The following is a 16,916-nucleotide window of genomic DNA, read 5'->3' as shown; positions in this document are numbered from 1 at the left end:
CCAGACAGCATTTTTTCACGTCCAATTTGAATTTTAGAGAAGAGCTCGATTATCATTTCCAAAAATGCTACACTGCATGGAGTCATACTCCTCTTGAACTGCGTGGCTAAAAGCTAGCTTTGTTGTCCGTGACGTGATCAGGCGAAACCACCTGAACACGGTTTCGATAAACCATGCAGTAGTAAGAGCGTTTCTCGGAATTTTTCCTCTGTCTTGAAGCAAGCGCAAGCCTGAAGCTGTGTCATGGAAAATGGAAAAAGCTGGGCCTACCTTCATTTTATCGTAGTGGCTTGGATCAAGACAGGAAGCATTTAGGTGCGGGGCAAGTTTTATATCATCCGTTTCATCGTGCCTTACAAATGCTTTAATGAACTCAAAATTCACGACATTAGTTGGCAAGTTATGTTTTTGCACAACTTCTTCGGGAAGGTAGATGAGGTGCCCTTTAGTCAAATGATTTCTAAGATTTTTTAACAAGTGAGGTACATCGCAAAGAAAAACAACGTGCGCAAGGTCTCCTTTGCTTGAGTGGGTGAAAAATGGCGCGCGAAGAACGAAAAGCTTCACAAAGAATGCAAAAAGCGCGCGTGTAACCATGGCGGCCCCGGGGACAGCCAGAGTGACCAATTAGCGCGAAGCGGAACGCGCCGCGCGTCTGCGCGCGGCGTCGCGCAGAGGTGCCCGTCGCGCGGAGATCTGAATCCGAGTAGGTGGCGAGGAGGAGAGGAGAGGAGGTGATGCGGCGGCGGCAAAGTACAAAGCGTGGCGGTACTTTCTCTTTATCGAGGGACTTTAGTTTTCATGAGCAGTGTCAGCGGCTGAGTGTTGTATAACACTTTTGCTCACGACTGTACGTTGTTTACCAAGCTGTCACTAGGCTGCAGTCACGTTGTCTTCGTTGCTTGTCTTCGTTGCAGAGCACGCATAAATGATTAAAAACAGCTAGGCGCCTTGGGAAGCACTGATGCAAAAATGTGTGTCACCTTTATTTTTATCCACCTGCTCTTCCAACGTACGAACAGATAGAATACTTCCTTATTTCAAAGTGAGGCTGACAAGAAAACCTAGCTTACAAATTAAAAGACGGACACAGAGTAGGTCGAGCCTCGGGCGTCGTTACTTGAAGTAGTCGTAAGCCCTGCCCGCTTGGAATGTGTGTAGTCACTGGAAGCTTTAGAGCGCAGCTCTTTGGCGCCCGTTCCTGCGTTTCGCGCCGGCGTCGCAGGCGTTGTCCCTTGTAACAGCTCCGCAGCCGGGGCAGCGCGCGCTCCCGCCACCGCTCGCCGCTACGTGTACCCTCCCCCTCCCTCGTGTTTCCAGTTGCTGCGCGCTGCTGGGAGGTAGGTCACCGCCGCTTGCGGCGGGGGCTAGCCTGCCACATAATTTTTATCTGTTGTAGGCCGTCATTGCACCCGCCACCGTTTCGGTGGTAGACGACGTACGGCTGTTGTTGCAGCGCGCGCCTTTCTCTCCCTTTTCTTTCTTCTGTATTTTCTCTTCTGTCTGCACGAGGCAGCGGAGGTGGCTCAGCTACAGAGCCAGTAATAGGCCCGTGCATTTTCTTTTCCTTCTTCCTACAGCCACAACAACTCCTGCCACCGGTCGTCGCTGCGTAACCCCCCCCCCCCCCCTTCTCCCCTCTTTCTGTGTGGCGGCGACGGTGCTCTCCGGTTGCCGAAGCGCCGGCTCGACGTCAGCGGATCAAGGTGCATGCATCCCAAGCCGAAACGCATAGCCACGCTGACTTGACTCGCTAGAGGCATCAGCGGCATCAGTCAGTCGCTGCTATCTCTTCGCCGCGCAACGTTCCTATGGGCCCACGCGCCGCCTCCCGCGACCTCCCGATTCACAAAGCTTCCTTCTTGACAGTCAAGAACTGTGAACGGAGTGTTGAAGGAATATGTGTGAAAAATAAAAAGTCTGTTATTGTACACACGTCTTGTTTGAATTCTTTGTCTCAATGTATCCATTAAGCTGAAACACCTAATGTGCTGCGCTCAAATTTCGCATTAGGAAGTAGCGTAATCGTCGGCAATTTTTTTTACTGTTACTTTTCCAAATTGACAATTTGACACTTCCATGATGAGCTTCTGGTTCGGCCAAAGCATTCCTCTTGACCCCCAGGAGCTGCGGTCAAGTTTTCTTCGTTCGTTGCAGAGCACGCATAAATGATTAAAAACAGCTAGGCGCCTTGGGAAGCACTGATGCAAAAATGTGTGTCACCTTTATTTTTATCCACCTACTCTTCCAACGTACGAATGGATTGAATTCTACCTTATTTCAAAGTAAGGCTGACAAGAAGACATAGCTTGCAAATTAAAAGACGGGCACAGAGTAGGTCGAACCTCGGACGTCGTTACTTGAAGTAGTCGCAGGCACTGCCCGCTTGGAACGTGTGTAGTCACTGGGAGCTTTTTCCTGTTACTTTTCCGGATTGACAATTTGACACTTCCATGACGTGCTTCTGGTTCGGCCAAAGCATTCCCTCTTGACACCCAGAAAAAACTCTGGAGCTCGCCCGCCGTTATATGGCATACATTCTGTAAACATGCATTCTATACTTTCTATACAGCGCGTTGCATAATTACATGAGTGCCGTAGAAATTTTTTCTCCGCTAAACCGTCGAATCCTCACAGCTCGAATTTTGCACAGAAATGGCAGTTGGTCATTAGTGTTCCCAAATTTGTTAGGTGTACTTGCTTGATCAGAAGCCAGATGTTCTTGTCGTATGCGGCGCCGACAAAGGAAGAGAGGCCGCTGCCTTGATGATGATGACGATGTCACGGTCATGCCCTTTGCAACGGGTGGACGTCGGTTTACACGAGTCCGACCAAAACCAAAAAGTATAATAGCATAAACAGAAAACACAGTGATCAGCACATATAGGGCCCCATCAGTCGTACCCTCGCGCCACGGCCCATCACTCAACCAGGCGACGCTTGCAGGTTACCACCTACATGTTGCGCCGCGGCACGTATTTTGTCTGAAGTTTTCTGAGTAGTGCTTGTTGTGATTTGCTGAGTGTAGGGTGGGGTTCTGGATACATATCAGTCTATTGTTTTTATACCAATCCGTAATTCCTTTGTACGTGGGGTCCCTCTCACGAGTCGATCTTAGCTCGGGGTAACGCACGTCCCGGCCTATTCCAAACAAATTCGGTATTCAAAAATAATGCCGACCAAGTGCCATTTCTGCGCGAAATTTGAGCGGCGAGGATTCGGCAGTTTAGCTCAGAGAAGCATTCTGCGGCGCGCCTGTCATTCTGCAACGTGCTGTTTACATTTGACAGTTGTGTTATAGTGAACTAAGTTAACCTATCGTTGTGCTGAAGTCTAGTAGCACGCCCATTGTATTTAATCAAGTTCAAGACAACTTTATTGCGTTTAATAATGAAGGAAAACTTCATGCTTTGATTTGAGCGCCAATGCAGAAGTATAAACGGACGAATGATATTAGAGGATAGTAAGCATATCTTTGAAGCAATACGTGGAGAATTAGTAGACAAATGATCACGATGATGAGATAATGATGATGATGAACTGCCAAGCCATTTTAGTGAAAACAAACACAACATGCTTTATAAAAGGTAAATCGTTAGAATACGGCCTGTTAATTGGCTGGATAATCCTTCTCAAAAATTAGAAGAAAAAAAAACGCTTCGGTGTAATGGTCCGCACTCCAATCGTAGCACATTCAAAACCAGCGTCAATCCAGCACTGGCATCGAGCGACCGATCCCGTTTCGATCTCGGAAGCCGGTTTTTCTCTTCCTGGGGCGATTTAATGGGTTTACGACGAGCGCTTCCTAAGTCCATAGTCTGCATTGTTCAAGCACACAGAGCACAGCGAATAATGTGGCTACGATGTGACATGTGTGTGCGTAGGAAGTTGCGAGGAGTTCTCGATTGCTCAAGCCCCTCGATTGACATCCCGTGGGATGGATGCTTTGGCAGTGACATTAATGCTCTTGTTTGTATTTGTTTGTGATTGTTGTCTGGTTAGTGTCGAGTGTCCACAGGTAAGTCTGGAATGCCGTCGGTCAGTCGGGGAAAGCCAGGACTTTCCGCTTTCCACACCATCTACTACATTTCTGACTGATGGCGTCGTCTGCAGACGTGTGTCTTGTGCATTTAATTGGCAGTATATGTGTGGATGTTATCACAAATGTCGACAGCATGGATTACGAAGTCGTTTTGCTCATTTTTACCAATGCAGAGTATTTGAGACGGGCTTTCACGCCTTGACAGATTGAGCGATAGGATTGCGGTGTTGTGCCCGCTGGCCCCAGAGTGCACTTTGTATGATGAACAAATTTTATGTCACAGGGCCGTCATTGCCACAAGAGTATCCTGTAAAAAGCTGTGGCCGTTCGGCGCTTTTTCTGTCGCGCTTGCTCATGGAATGAAATCCCGTGCGCGAGATCTGTCATATTCTGCGAGATTCCACGAGATTAGTTGTTTAGCGTTCCTGCCATCTGCAATTCCACACTTGAACGCGCGCCAAGTAACGCCACGCGACAGGAGCGATGGTGTACCGGCCCAACTCGCATTGCTGGAGAAAGTGTGACAGATACTGCGCCTTTCCTGTAAACCAGTTACATGTAACACTGCAAGGAATGCCGATAAGAAGCAAATGATAGGAGAGGACGGATAGGCTTTCACCATCCTCCTTTTATGTGGCACATCTAAGAGACCATCTAATTTTTTCGGTCGCTAAGATACTAAGTAGAGGAGATTGTTAGCTTCGTTTGCACCATGAAAGTACAAGGTAAGCTTGGTATGTCAGCAGAGAGCACAGTCATCCACATTCCTGTAAAAGTGCCTGAATTTTATACCGGGTAGTGCACTTGCATGATACTTATCAGCGGCCTAGGGCCTGAAACATTACCTTTACCATGCATACAAATTATAAAGGCTCATGTTTGATTCCTCGGGCCTGAAACATTACCTTTACCATGCATACAAATTATAAATGCTCATGTTTGATTCCTCATGCCTTCAAAAGCTGTCGTAGGTCTGGCTGGCGGAGGTGATTGCCATAAGCCCTGTGTACATAGACTCGACAGCACTGGGTCAAGTCAGCTTCGGGTAAGAGAGGTCACCCTTACTCGAACCGCTTGGTGTCTACATGAACTCAGTTCTAGCGAGTAAGAACAGCAGCATCTAGGGGCGAGTTTTCACTTATTGGGTACATTAGATTTTCCAGTCTCAAACTACTTGTTGACAGGTCTCGGCTTCCGCTATGACAGGAAGCAGCGTGATGGTCAAATGACCTTGCAAGCTCCTTCCATTGTTTATTTTGAGCAGACGCTAAAGGTTAGCTCCCTTCCCCGGAACATGGACCCCAATTTGCATGTGGCCCGTAGAGCAGCCCGGGCGAAGTATGTACAACTAAATTTAGCTACAAGATCCACAACGGTATACACGGACGCGGCTCCGTATACAGGAAGCTCACATAATAGCGCAGTGGCGGTAGCTATTGATTCCAACCTAAAGGAACTAGCTAGCGCCTCAGTCAGGGAATGCCCGGTAACCGAAGGGGAGGAGCTGGCCGTTGCTCTTGCGGTGGTAGCCGGGTATCGAAGCAACACGTCCCTTACCATTCTTACAGATTCTAGAGAAGCGTGCCGTAACTACATGAACGGCCGCATAGGTCGCGCCGCGCTCAGGCTCCTCCAGAGCGCGACCCCATCAAAAGTCAAACACAACATCTACTGGGTGCCAGGACACACAGACATAGCGGGGAACGAACGCGCCGATCAGGTAGCTAGAGGGTACACAAGCCGAGCTTCCTCCCAATCGGACGATCTACCCGAGCGAGTCGGCCCTACGTACTCAGACATTCTGAACTACTATAAGGGGGTACGGATCCGCTATCCGCCGCCTCATCGGGATCTAAAACAACAAGAGGCCGTGTACTGGCGAAGACTGCCGACAGGAACATTCCCTAACCTGCATACCCTAAGCAAAATTTACCCGTCACAATATCGAGACACCTGCCCATAGTGTGGTAGCAAACCTTCGCTATGCCACATCACGTGGCAATGTAAAAATAACGACAGCGGAACAGTGGGAGAGCCGGCTCTCCAGCGGCAATTGCCAACTAGGTCTAATCCAGCACGCCCAGCGAGCAGCGAAGCTCAGCGGAGCCCTGGAATAGGGGCACCGACCCTGTGAGAAGACGGAAGATGGAATTCTTCTGCTACTAGCACAAGACCCTCCTAGAGAAACTAACGTATTTCCTATCCTATCCTTTGAGCAGACGATGCCAACCATCATGTCACCACGACTTAGTCCTTTTGCAGTGACGCTGCACTCACTTTTATCTTTTGGCGTGCATGTAACACTAAAAATAGATAACAGAGGCGCCAATCAATCGGTTCTTTTTGTAAAGGGAGCGTGACATGCCTGAATGTGAAGCGTTTTGCAGAACTCAGTGCAGGGTTTGTTTGCCGCTGCTACTAGCGAAGTTCCTCCAAGGGCCCAGCTCACTGCATTCGAAAGCTGACGAAAGGATATGAAAAGACATTTACAATAAGCATTAGCTGCTTCAGTACACAGCGGTTTGCTTGCGACGCTTTCAGACCTGTGCACTGAAAAGATTGCGAAACAGGTAAAAAACTTGACAGCAAGAAAAAACAATCCGTGTTCGGAAAGACGAAAGCGAAGATGCAAAGCTGGACCTCGTGTCATTATTTAGCGCACAATTTTGTCCACAGGAACACGAAAAGACTCAGAATTCGTTCGGAGTCTAACTTAATATGGCTGCTAGCCCAGGAGCTTTACTGGTGGGCGGGGCTTGTAAGCTGCTAGAGGAAAATCAAACGCCGGACAGTTGTCAGCAAGTAGTCCTGGACAGTCCGGCTTGCATATTCGAGAGCGAGCATCGCCACCCTCAACATCACTCAGTGCACACGAAGGAAACTTCTCAATGATCATTCAAAATGGCCGTTTAGCACCGAATGCTTCAATCCTTCTTGAAAAACTTAATGCAGGTCAAGTTCAGTGTGCAGAGGTATTAGACAAGCTGGTCAGGCTGAGTAACCTACCCCCTGCAAGCAAATCAACTTGAACCGTTCCGCCACCTACTTTACTCGACCTGACTACGTATACATGAACCCGACAACTGGTTTTTTACTCGACTGGCTAACTCAACCCGACTGTCCAGTTATGCATACAGAGCTATAAATGCACTCCAGAGTGTGTTGTTTCTGTGCTCTAGACAAGTGTAGTACATCTCGAACTAGCTGGAATGATCTTTGCAGTTGCTTTAGCTATTTTTGTAATATTGCCTTCACATGTGACTACTTTGCACAAATGTGTGGCTGGTCCCCTTTGTTTCAAAGTTCAGTACTGTTAGCCAATGTGGGAAAATGTTTAGGCACCTCAGCTAGTGGAGCTGTCACGGTTTTCCAGCTAACTCCTTTGCACAACTTTGTATTGCATTTTGTTTTAGGAGGACTGCATTGCTGAACTGGGTTCAGTATATTTTAAAGAGTGTATGTGTTTCTTATGTTTTGCTCAGGCTTGTTAAGACAAAATGTGTCTTTGCTGATTGATCTGTACTCACATATATGAAGTACACTGTGGTTTGTATTTAGTGGAGCATGCATAAATTGTTTTGCACAAAACACACTGGTGCCATGTGACATTGTGTGTTCTGCTCGATTATTTTGAATAATTTTTGACACTCCTGTATATACTCACAATCATTTCTTGACAGCCATGCCATCTCTTTTCCTGCTTTGACCCATCTCTTCTATACCTTGGTGCTTTTCTATGTTGAGAAAATGTGCCAAATCGGCTGCAGTGTGCCGTTCTGATGTATCTTTGGCCCTTATTGTTTTCTTCCTTTCGTGCTTCTGTGTTTTTCTTGTGTTGTCTTCCTTGCACTCTTTCACTTCAAGGAGGCTTCTGTCAAGTTTTTTTGTTTTCTTCTGTAACAGAACTACAAATGTTCTTTTTCCGATTGCAGGGGTGCAGTCTCCATCGCATCAATCAGTTGTGCCACTTCCAGGGCATGCAAGGAAACACTCAGACTCACGGCTACACTGTTTATGCCTGAAATAGGGAGAGCTTTCTACATTTTGAGACTTTAAGACCAAGCAAGCCCTAGCCAGTAGTGTACAGTAAAACACGTTGTTGGGCTAGTTGGTGCATTGCATGAAGTAAGATTAACCGGCCAAGAAGACGCACACAGGAAAAAATCGACACAGAAAGAAAGAGGCTGGACTACCAACTGATTAGTTGGTAGTCCAGCCTCTTTCTTTCTGTGTCGATTTTTTCCTGTGTGCGTCTTCTTGGCCGGTTAATCTTACTTCATCCAGTAGTGTACACATGTGCCTCAGTCACCATTTGTACTTTCTGTAGGCTATTGTTTTTGATGGAACTGGTTCATACCGCACTTGACCACATACATCACAAAATACGGCCTGTTGTACCTACAGGATGCTGTGCACACCAGCTACCAAGGGAATATAGCTTGTGTTGCACGATGTTGAACTGCAAGAACAGTTTTCAAGACATTTACAGGCCATCATGTTGCAGCTGTTGTGTTATGGCCTTCATCAACCATACAGATGTAACGGCACTTGTGCACAGACATACCCAAGAGCGAAAACCCAGACATATGTTGTTTTCATCGTTCTATTTCTTGTTAGTGCAGCTGCATATTTTGAGCACTCCTGCTGCTGACGCATACTTTGAGACAAAGTGCTTGAGGGAGAAAGAAATTGTGTGTTGCGGTCTATAAGTGGCATTTTTGTCCTTTGGAAGCATCTGAACAAGGAAGCATCATAAGTATTGTTTTATCTGACAAACAATTTTTAACATAGGAGATGCTGCCTTAGTTGCACTCTATCTTGTTCAAGCTTAGCAAAAAAAGGATTGTTTTTTCTTGCACATAACACAGGAAGTTCATAAATGCTCTAATCTTGTCTTCTGCTTTTTAGGTTTATCTTGATAGCAGCAACACCTTTTTACCTACCAAAATTGCTCATCACCTTTTTGCTGTTTGTTGCTCAAGAACATTACTCTTGAAGCCATTTGTAAGGATGTGCCTTCAGCATAGTGGCAAAGTTCTTAAATGTGGAGCACGATGCAGTTTATCTGCAGGTTATGTGGAAGTGGGCTTGCAATAACTAATAATAATAGTAATAATAATAATGATATTTTTGTTAGTCTTTTTTAACAGAACTAAAAATGGCCGAAAAGTCTCTATCCACTTGGTTTTGTTATTGTGGAGGCCATTACTATCCAGGAGATCCTGCAATTGTTGCTCCTCCCACTGACATCATCATGCTACACTTCAAATTGTTTCACCGGACCATTAGCACTGAAAGATGAGAACAATGAAGTACATGGGACGCAGTTTGGTTGTGTTGTCCTTCTCTTTTATCACTAACAGTCTGGCATCTAGGCACCAACTAGCCTGCGAGACAGTTCATATTTGCATGATGCACAATTCAATGAGCTTTCTTCAGCACCTTTGTTAACGAAAACATGCTCTATTGCAAGAGCTAGAACTATATCAGCTTGCTTGCATTCCAAGACCCTGTATCCATTAATGTAATCTGCATACCATGTATACTATAATTTGATCAAGTCTGAAGGTTCTAAATTCATTGCTAATGTGCACACTGGTAAGCTTCTATACATTTCAGGATGTCATCTCTCCTTTTCCCCCAGTGCCTGCGCAAAGAGCAATAAAGCACCGATTAAGCTGTTTTGTGTGCTAGTAGATGTATCAGCATTATCTGTTAAATTTTTCTCTAGTGGTTGCATATATTTAACAAAGTAGTGCAGAAAATGGCATATAGTGAAATTTCGCCTCCTGGTTTTGCAGTATCTTGATAGCATAGCGATATTTTGTTTGTTTATGTTATGAGGCATGAATATTTATAAATTTACAATGTTAACAAGACACTGAGATAAAATGTAGGCTTTGCATGGCACTGACCAAAATGTTCATGTACAGCATCTAGCAAACTTATCTTACATTGAGAATGTAGCATATTATAAATGCTTGCATTGCATGAAGGAAGGAAGGAAGGAATGGTTTTAAATGCTGAAAAATGCTCTAAGCCATTTCTGTTTGTTGATGTGAAGAGCGATGGTTTTTGAGATCTTGCATTGTGAATAACAGAGATGAGCTGGCTGTGTATAGGTGCTTTTTGTGTATGCATTTATCTGTGGTTCATGTTGTATTCCTGCTCATCCTCGGATCTTATGATTATTGAAAATGTCACAAAGTGTGGTTTGGTTTCGTATGTAGGGTTTAGCGTCCCAAAGTTGCTCTGGCTATGAGGGGCACCTGGGCACCTACAAAGTATACATTTCCAACTTGACCACAAACTCGGCAGCACAGTCCACTGGGCCAATATTGGCACTGATATGGCAATTTCCTACCCAGAATAGGTTCAGTGTATTGCCAGCATAGTGCCAACATTGGGCCGATTATTTGTGCCACCTGGGAAGCTTAATCTTTTTTGGTGTAAGTAATATTTGTCTGCATTTGTTTTCAGTCATCCTGCAGATGGAGAATGGCCTCACGAGGAAGCGTGCCAAGGGTGTCAGCCACTGGGTGTGCAAGCTATGCAATTACACCACCCGCCACCGTGGTCACCTCAACCAGCACATGGTGGTACACTCTGGCAAGAAGCCCTTCGAGTGCAGTCTGTGCCCCATGGCGTTCAGCCGCAGGGCCACGCTGGTCAACCACATGCAACTGCATGACCGTGAGACCAAATTCCAGTGCCGCTTCTGCCCCGTGGCATTCAACGACAAGTCCACTCTGGAGCAACACATGTGCGAGCATCTGGCATCGTAGCCACACCTGCTGTCATCATGTTACTTAATATGCATGGGCCTTTCGTCGCAGCTATAGAAAGATATCTGTCCTCGTATGCCAACTCACTCCATAGTGTTTCGTTCTTATGTGACCCGCGTCAACGGTGAGCCATATAGGTAATTGATGTGATACGTGTGGTGATCCCCCCGGTGATTCGTGTGACTCCTGTGATGGGAATATTCTCCATTGTAGCTGTGGCTAGACTTCCAAGACATGCCAACTACAGGACTCTTATAAATGGGATGTGCGTTCCTCAAGTGGAATATTTGTGGTGATATCATGTGACAATTGTCACTTAAGTGGTGCTTGCATGTTGCATTATGTGATGCATGATCTTTTATCAGACATCTGAAGCACGCTAGCTACAAGACTCTCTGCACATGACGCTTCGTTGATTTTGTTTTGAGGACAACCAGTGCAATATGTATGCCAATTTGTGCTATGATTCTTATTATATCATAGGCTGTGTTTATATTCCAACATTGCACTCATGTCACTGGTCTCATTGACGATGTGATCCATACCAGCAGTGTGAATTCTATTGGCAGTTCTGTTTTCCGTGAATAATTCCTGCCAATAATTGATCATTCATGTGATTCATTAGTCACATGTGCAGCATACCACTGTAATGGAGTCCATAGTTCTTGCACTGTTGCTATTCTATTGCCAATATCATTGGTGATCTGTGCCACAAGTTTGCAGTGAATCTGACTTTGTAGTGTCTTATCAGTTTGTCCTGAACATTTCAGCATATGTAGTGGTGAAAACATAAGCATCACAAAAGAGACTAGCAAAAGAAATGTAAACTTTCTTGTGTTCCAGCTTCATATTTTCTTTGGATCTGGTGACAAGATGAAATAACTGTTCTCTGTATTGTGATGACTTTCATTCTAAAGTAACCAGTATTTAAGTCATCCAGGGCTCTCTTCTTGCCTGTTTATGTGACGTTCTGCATGGTCTAGTTGAAGACGAATTAATGCAGTAAATTTGCCAAGCCACTTTCACACTGTGCTGACGCATTTAACCATTCCTGTGATGTTTACGTTGGCATATCTCTGACTGTTTCATATGTTTTGTTCTCTTGCCAGGTTGTCTTTGTAAGTCAGCTTACCTCTTTAACTCTCATTTCGTGCATTCGTTTCATGTAGCCAGAGTTAAGTGGGCCATATTCTCAGGTGAGATGTTTTTCCTTCTGAGAAGTGTACGATTACAGCATGAATACACAAAAAGATGTTGAGTTGATCAACATTTGCGTATTTAAAGCTGGCATGTATGCATCTGTGGCAGCGGCAGTTGCGCTTTCAGACAAAAAATAACTGGTAACGCTAAGCATTGGCACGCAGACATTAATGGATTCTGGAAAATCCTGAAATACCGTCAGGTTCCTGTAGTTAAAAGACTATATGAGCTAAATTTTACTTGTATATTTCTTATTCGTGTTGATGTTTAATACATTAATAATCCTGAATCGCCCATGGTGCTCACATACAACCATTGAATAATTTATAATTGAATTCCTTTTGCTTATCCTGGCTTCGGTTCCAATAGCCAAATGATTGCAGTGACGTCAAATGTCTGTACAGGTCACATGAGATGAAAAAATCAGCAGTGTAATCACCGCTTCATCATTTTAATTCACAACAATGATAAAGCCAGTGTGACTCAAGAGCTGGAATCACAAGTGAAGAAGGGCCAATTATATTGTAATTTTCTTCACATGTTACATAACTATATGAAATATTTGAGGTCACCTCCATATCTCAGCTGTTGAAATTAAAACAATCCACAAATACCGCATGATGATGCACGGATATTTTAGTTTCTTATACATCACTGTAAAGAGGGAAGCATGCAACTGACATTTGGTGGCTATACTCTTGAAGAAATGACTGCCTTTGTTTACTTTCTTGGCAAAGGCTTCTCATTTAAATCCACTTTGACTGCTAATCAGAATGTTTCATTCCAAACAAAAAAGATACAGTCCAAGAAACAGCTTGAACCATGCTCTTCTGGTAGACAAATTTCTACAGTATATGTTGTTTTAAACTTGTGATCTTTTGGTATAAGACAGGTGGAGTGAGGCTGTATTGCCTAGCACAGCATTTTTGAAAGCACTATGTATGTTTGTCACACTTTATTTACAAACTGTATGCTTCATTTCTCCTACAGCCACCATGAGTGCAGCTTTATGTACAGTCTGTCACCGTTTTACATGCTACCAGCTGATATGATTTATTAACTCATGTCAGTTAGTTTGGCTGGCCTAGTTTGATGCTATCTGAAAAAGAAGTTGCAAGGTTAGTGTTCTTGACACTAAAGCTTACACTAGGATAAGTGAACCACTGTCTGAGTGGGTGCAACACTTTACGGCCATGTGAAATTAGTTGAAATTGGTGAGCAACTGCTTCTGAGGTCTTCATTCTCCTTTTGTATCCCCATTGTCCTTGAATCTACAAGGGTACACCCAAAGCAGTTTGTGCTGGGCCATCTATGCAGTGCATGCTCGACCCCTGGGCCAAATGCATGACATAAACAGATCTCGTGTCATGGGCACTTAAATGCTGCTAAAGGATTCGAAAACCTTGATCGAGTCTTATTACATGTTTCCAATAATGTCGTAGACAAGTAATAGTTGTGATGATGAATTGTTTCCTAGTTGATGCCCTTGATACACTATCGGTTGGAAAGTTCCCCAAAGTGAGTAAGCATAGGTACTTGGCACAGCATTTTTATAAATTGACTTTGGGAATCAAATGGAGAGATTATGGGTGAGGTAGAAGTAATTGGTGCAGTGTTTGCAATACCTGCAACATGTCTTTGTTACACATGTAGGAAACTACCCTACTTGGTGTGCAGTGTTTAGCCTGTTCCAAGCATTGCACACTGGTTTCCACAACTGCTTAGCAGAGTTTCTAGTGCAGTGTATGTGATTTCTCACTGTAGCCATACATGTTTGAGTAATTTAACTGGATCGACTGTGGTGGTAGGAAGGCATGCTCTGATTTATACTCTCGCAACTTTGTGCCATTGGATCCTAGTGCTGGCATTTGTGTATGCTGGTTTGTTCCTTCAGCATGGGTCGGTGTCAAGTCAAGCCATTGCATGCCAGAAGAACTTTTTTTTTCTTGAGCTTAATACTAAGCTCAGGTTGATCTCATACACTTTGATCGATGTTCTAAATCATACATTTGCTGCAGTAACCTGTTGTACTGGGTGTGAACTGCCCATGTCACTCAATGCAGGTTCGACTTCATCACTGCTGCTGTGGTGTGAAGCTTTGTTTTGTAAATATGATATTTTTAGATGCTTTTTCTTGGCCAGTATTATGCGTCATTTTTTTTATTGCTGCTTTATTTACAAAAGCAGTCGTGTTGATCAATCTATTCATTTTGGTTGTTGGACCTTTCACTTGTTCTTTCTATTGCTCAGAAAGGCACCTCTCTCTCCCTGTCGTTAAGCAAGAGATATAAGTGTGAATTTCAGTCTCTTAAACTACAGGAATTTATGTAACCATTTCATTGACCACCTACACCAGCATTTCCATGCCCCTTTTCTCTTCCCTTCTTTCATCCCCTTATCCATTTTCCTTATACTTCGTCTCACAAGATGTTTGCAGCACTGCAAAAGGCAGAGGGACCCAGGTCCAATCAGGATCAGGCAATTGTGCTCCTATGTGCCTCTCGCCCCCACCCCCCCAAATTGGAAGGGGTGACAGTAGGAGCACAATTCTCTATTATAGTGCGCAGGGGTGAGAGGCACATAGGAGCACAATTGCAAGGGCTCCTCTGCCTTTTGCAGTGCTGCAAATATCTTGTGAGACGAAGTATAGTGTAAGGTAGCCAACCGGAGACCTCTCTGAGTAACATCCCTGCCTTCCCTCCTCCTTCCTATCTATCTATCATTGATGATTTCTTTTTTTTTGTGTGTGTGTGTGCTGCTTCTAAACATTGATCAGTGTTTCATAGCAAAACTTCAATTAATCATTCCTATAGTGTGGCGTGTGGCTTCAAGTGCTGCCAAGCAATATCTGGGCCACCAGCGATATTAATGTGAAGAAAAGTGCTCACCTTTGTTCTAACTACTGTCTTTATGTGCCAATAAACAGGGCAGTGCCAGCACATGCTGTATATGGTTAAAGCTCAACGCTGTGTTCTTTGATTATTTCCATTTGTTACTCTTCCACACCGGCAGAAAATGTGCTGAATGAACCTTCACGGTTAGACTGATCAAATTCTGTTTTTCTAAGCTGCCATACTACAGAGATGATGGTGGTTTGATTTTAACTGCATTGAACGAGTATGTTTGGTCTGCATGAGATGAGGTAAAAAGTACATTTCCACAAACATTTGGCTTCAGAGAATCCGAGCATTTGGTCACAGAGAAGCGCTTGTAATTATTGCAATGAAGCATTTTTTTTTTAAATGGTGATTCATAATGCTGAGCAACCATAGTATCAGCAAGGGCAGATTTTGTGAACAACTCTTGGAAGGGGTGCAATTAGAAATGTAGGAGGAGCCCTCTTTGTACCAGGTATTTTTTGAAGGTTCTTCGAAAAAGAGAGATCAATGTGGGGAAATTTTTCGCCTGTGGGAAGGCGTAGTCACATATTCTTTTTAAACCGACTCATTTGTTAGTCTGGCTAATGCTTATCAACCTTTTTTTTTTTTTTTATTGCATGTTATAGCAGCAAGTTTCACGCAGTAATAATTTTGGAAAGCGCGCTAGCGTGAGCCACATCGGGCTGTGTAAACAGGGACAACATATTAAGCATCGCAAGCCGATAAAAATACTTGTACAGACCCTTGAATTTTAGGCAGGGCCCAACACATTCACGATTCACTCCTCAATCATAGGCCACAAACAAAACCGGAACCAGGTAAGCAGAGCACGCGATTCCATCGTCATTGCCATCATGAGTCACGGCGTTTTTTCGGTTTGTTGTTGTTACATGAAAGCGTTTTCACCTGCGGGTTCTCGAAAGACCACGGCTGTCTTGCGTCGGGGGATACAAGGCGTCCCGCTGCGTTTTTGTGCTGGCCCTTGTATCACCATAACTGCCGGTTCGCCAGTTCGTCCGGTGTGCAGAATAAGCGCTAGCGTTTCGGTTGCCGATTGTCCCCTCTTGTTTGTAAACATTGCGAACAGTCAGCCACACTCCGAAGGTAAGTGCTGCGCCCGATGCCGCCAAGGTAAGTGACATCTGCTCGCCAGGATGTTTAACGCCGGCGATGGACAAAGCCAGGTCTGGGGCCAGGTGTTCGATCGAGGTCAGCGTCTGTTACCGTCCCGAGTGCCGCCACTTCGCCTTCCGTAGCAGTTTCGCGTCTCGTTGTTCCTACTAAAGTGTTTCTTTCGGTCGTCAATTCTTTATTCCGTTGACTTGCAAAAAGACCGCTATTTTTCTCCCTCTGCCACGGATTTCTTTCAAAGCGCGCTTCCGAAGCCTCTTTTCAAACGCTTGCTTTGTTGTTACTGATCGCGTTGAAGAACATGAAAACGCCCGGGCACACTCGCGAACTCTCATTACACGAGCTTAATGTTAGTCGGCGGATAAAAGATGATCGTTTAAATGATGGCTTTGATAATTGCTACCCAACTGCACTTCAAACGGATTTTGTACACTCTACCAGTGGATTGCTCGTTTTTCGTGTGTAAATCGACCCGCGCACACACACACGTTTATCTACATTTGAAATCCGTGCATTATACGTACTGCTATCTACTAAATATTCATTACCATACGCGTGCATGCTGCTTGTTTGGGGTTGCGAGTTTTATTTTTGCATTTCAACATCACCAAAAAAAAAAAAAAAAAGCTAGTTATACTTAATGTCGCCTAGCATGTATGCCCTGCACAACTGCGACGAGGTTGTAGTCATTAAAAGGACTTCCCACCAATTCAGTTTTGTGGTGGGAAGACACCTCCGATAACGTGAAGTTAAACTGCTGTAGCTTTTCATGCCCTAGCGTCTGATGTTAAACCAGTGCAGGTTATATAAGTACAGTTCAATGTGCGGTACTTCCACCAAGATTAAGTTTTCTGTAACTTTTATTTTTGTTTGTTTTCG

At 44.5% G+C, this 16,916-nt stretch overlaps 1 long non-coding RNA gene across 2 annotated transcripts; it reads left to right on the top strand.

Annotated features, from left to right (window-relative positions):
* The first annotated feature begins 3,721 nt into the window (after positions 1-3,721).
* Positions 3,722-15,143, top strand: LOC146179149 (uncharacterized). 2 transcript variants are annotated; one of them, XR_014700689.1, is made up of 2 exons: positions 3,722-3,997; positions 10,523-15,143. It is a non-coding gene; the product is annotated as an uncharacterized LOC146179149 (long non-coding RNA). The 2 variants fall into 2 exon arrangements; XR_014700688.1 differs by having other exon boundaries at positions 3,722-4,018; positions 10,523-15,142.
* The last annotated feature ends 1,773 nt before the right edge of the window (positions 15,144-16,916 follow it).

This window comes from Amblyomma maculatum, chromosome 9 (assembly GCF_055883805.1).
Source record: "Amblyomma maculatum isolate TAMU_Amacu chromosome 9, ASM5588380v1, whole genome shotgun sequence".
Lineage (NCBI taxonomy): Eukaryota > Metazoa > Arthropoda > Arachnida > Ixodida > Ixodidae > Amblyomma > Amblyomma maculatum.
This window is presented reverse-complemented; position numbering and strand designations above follow the sequence as displayed.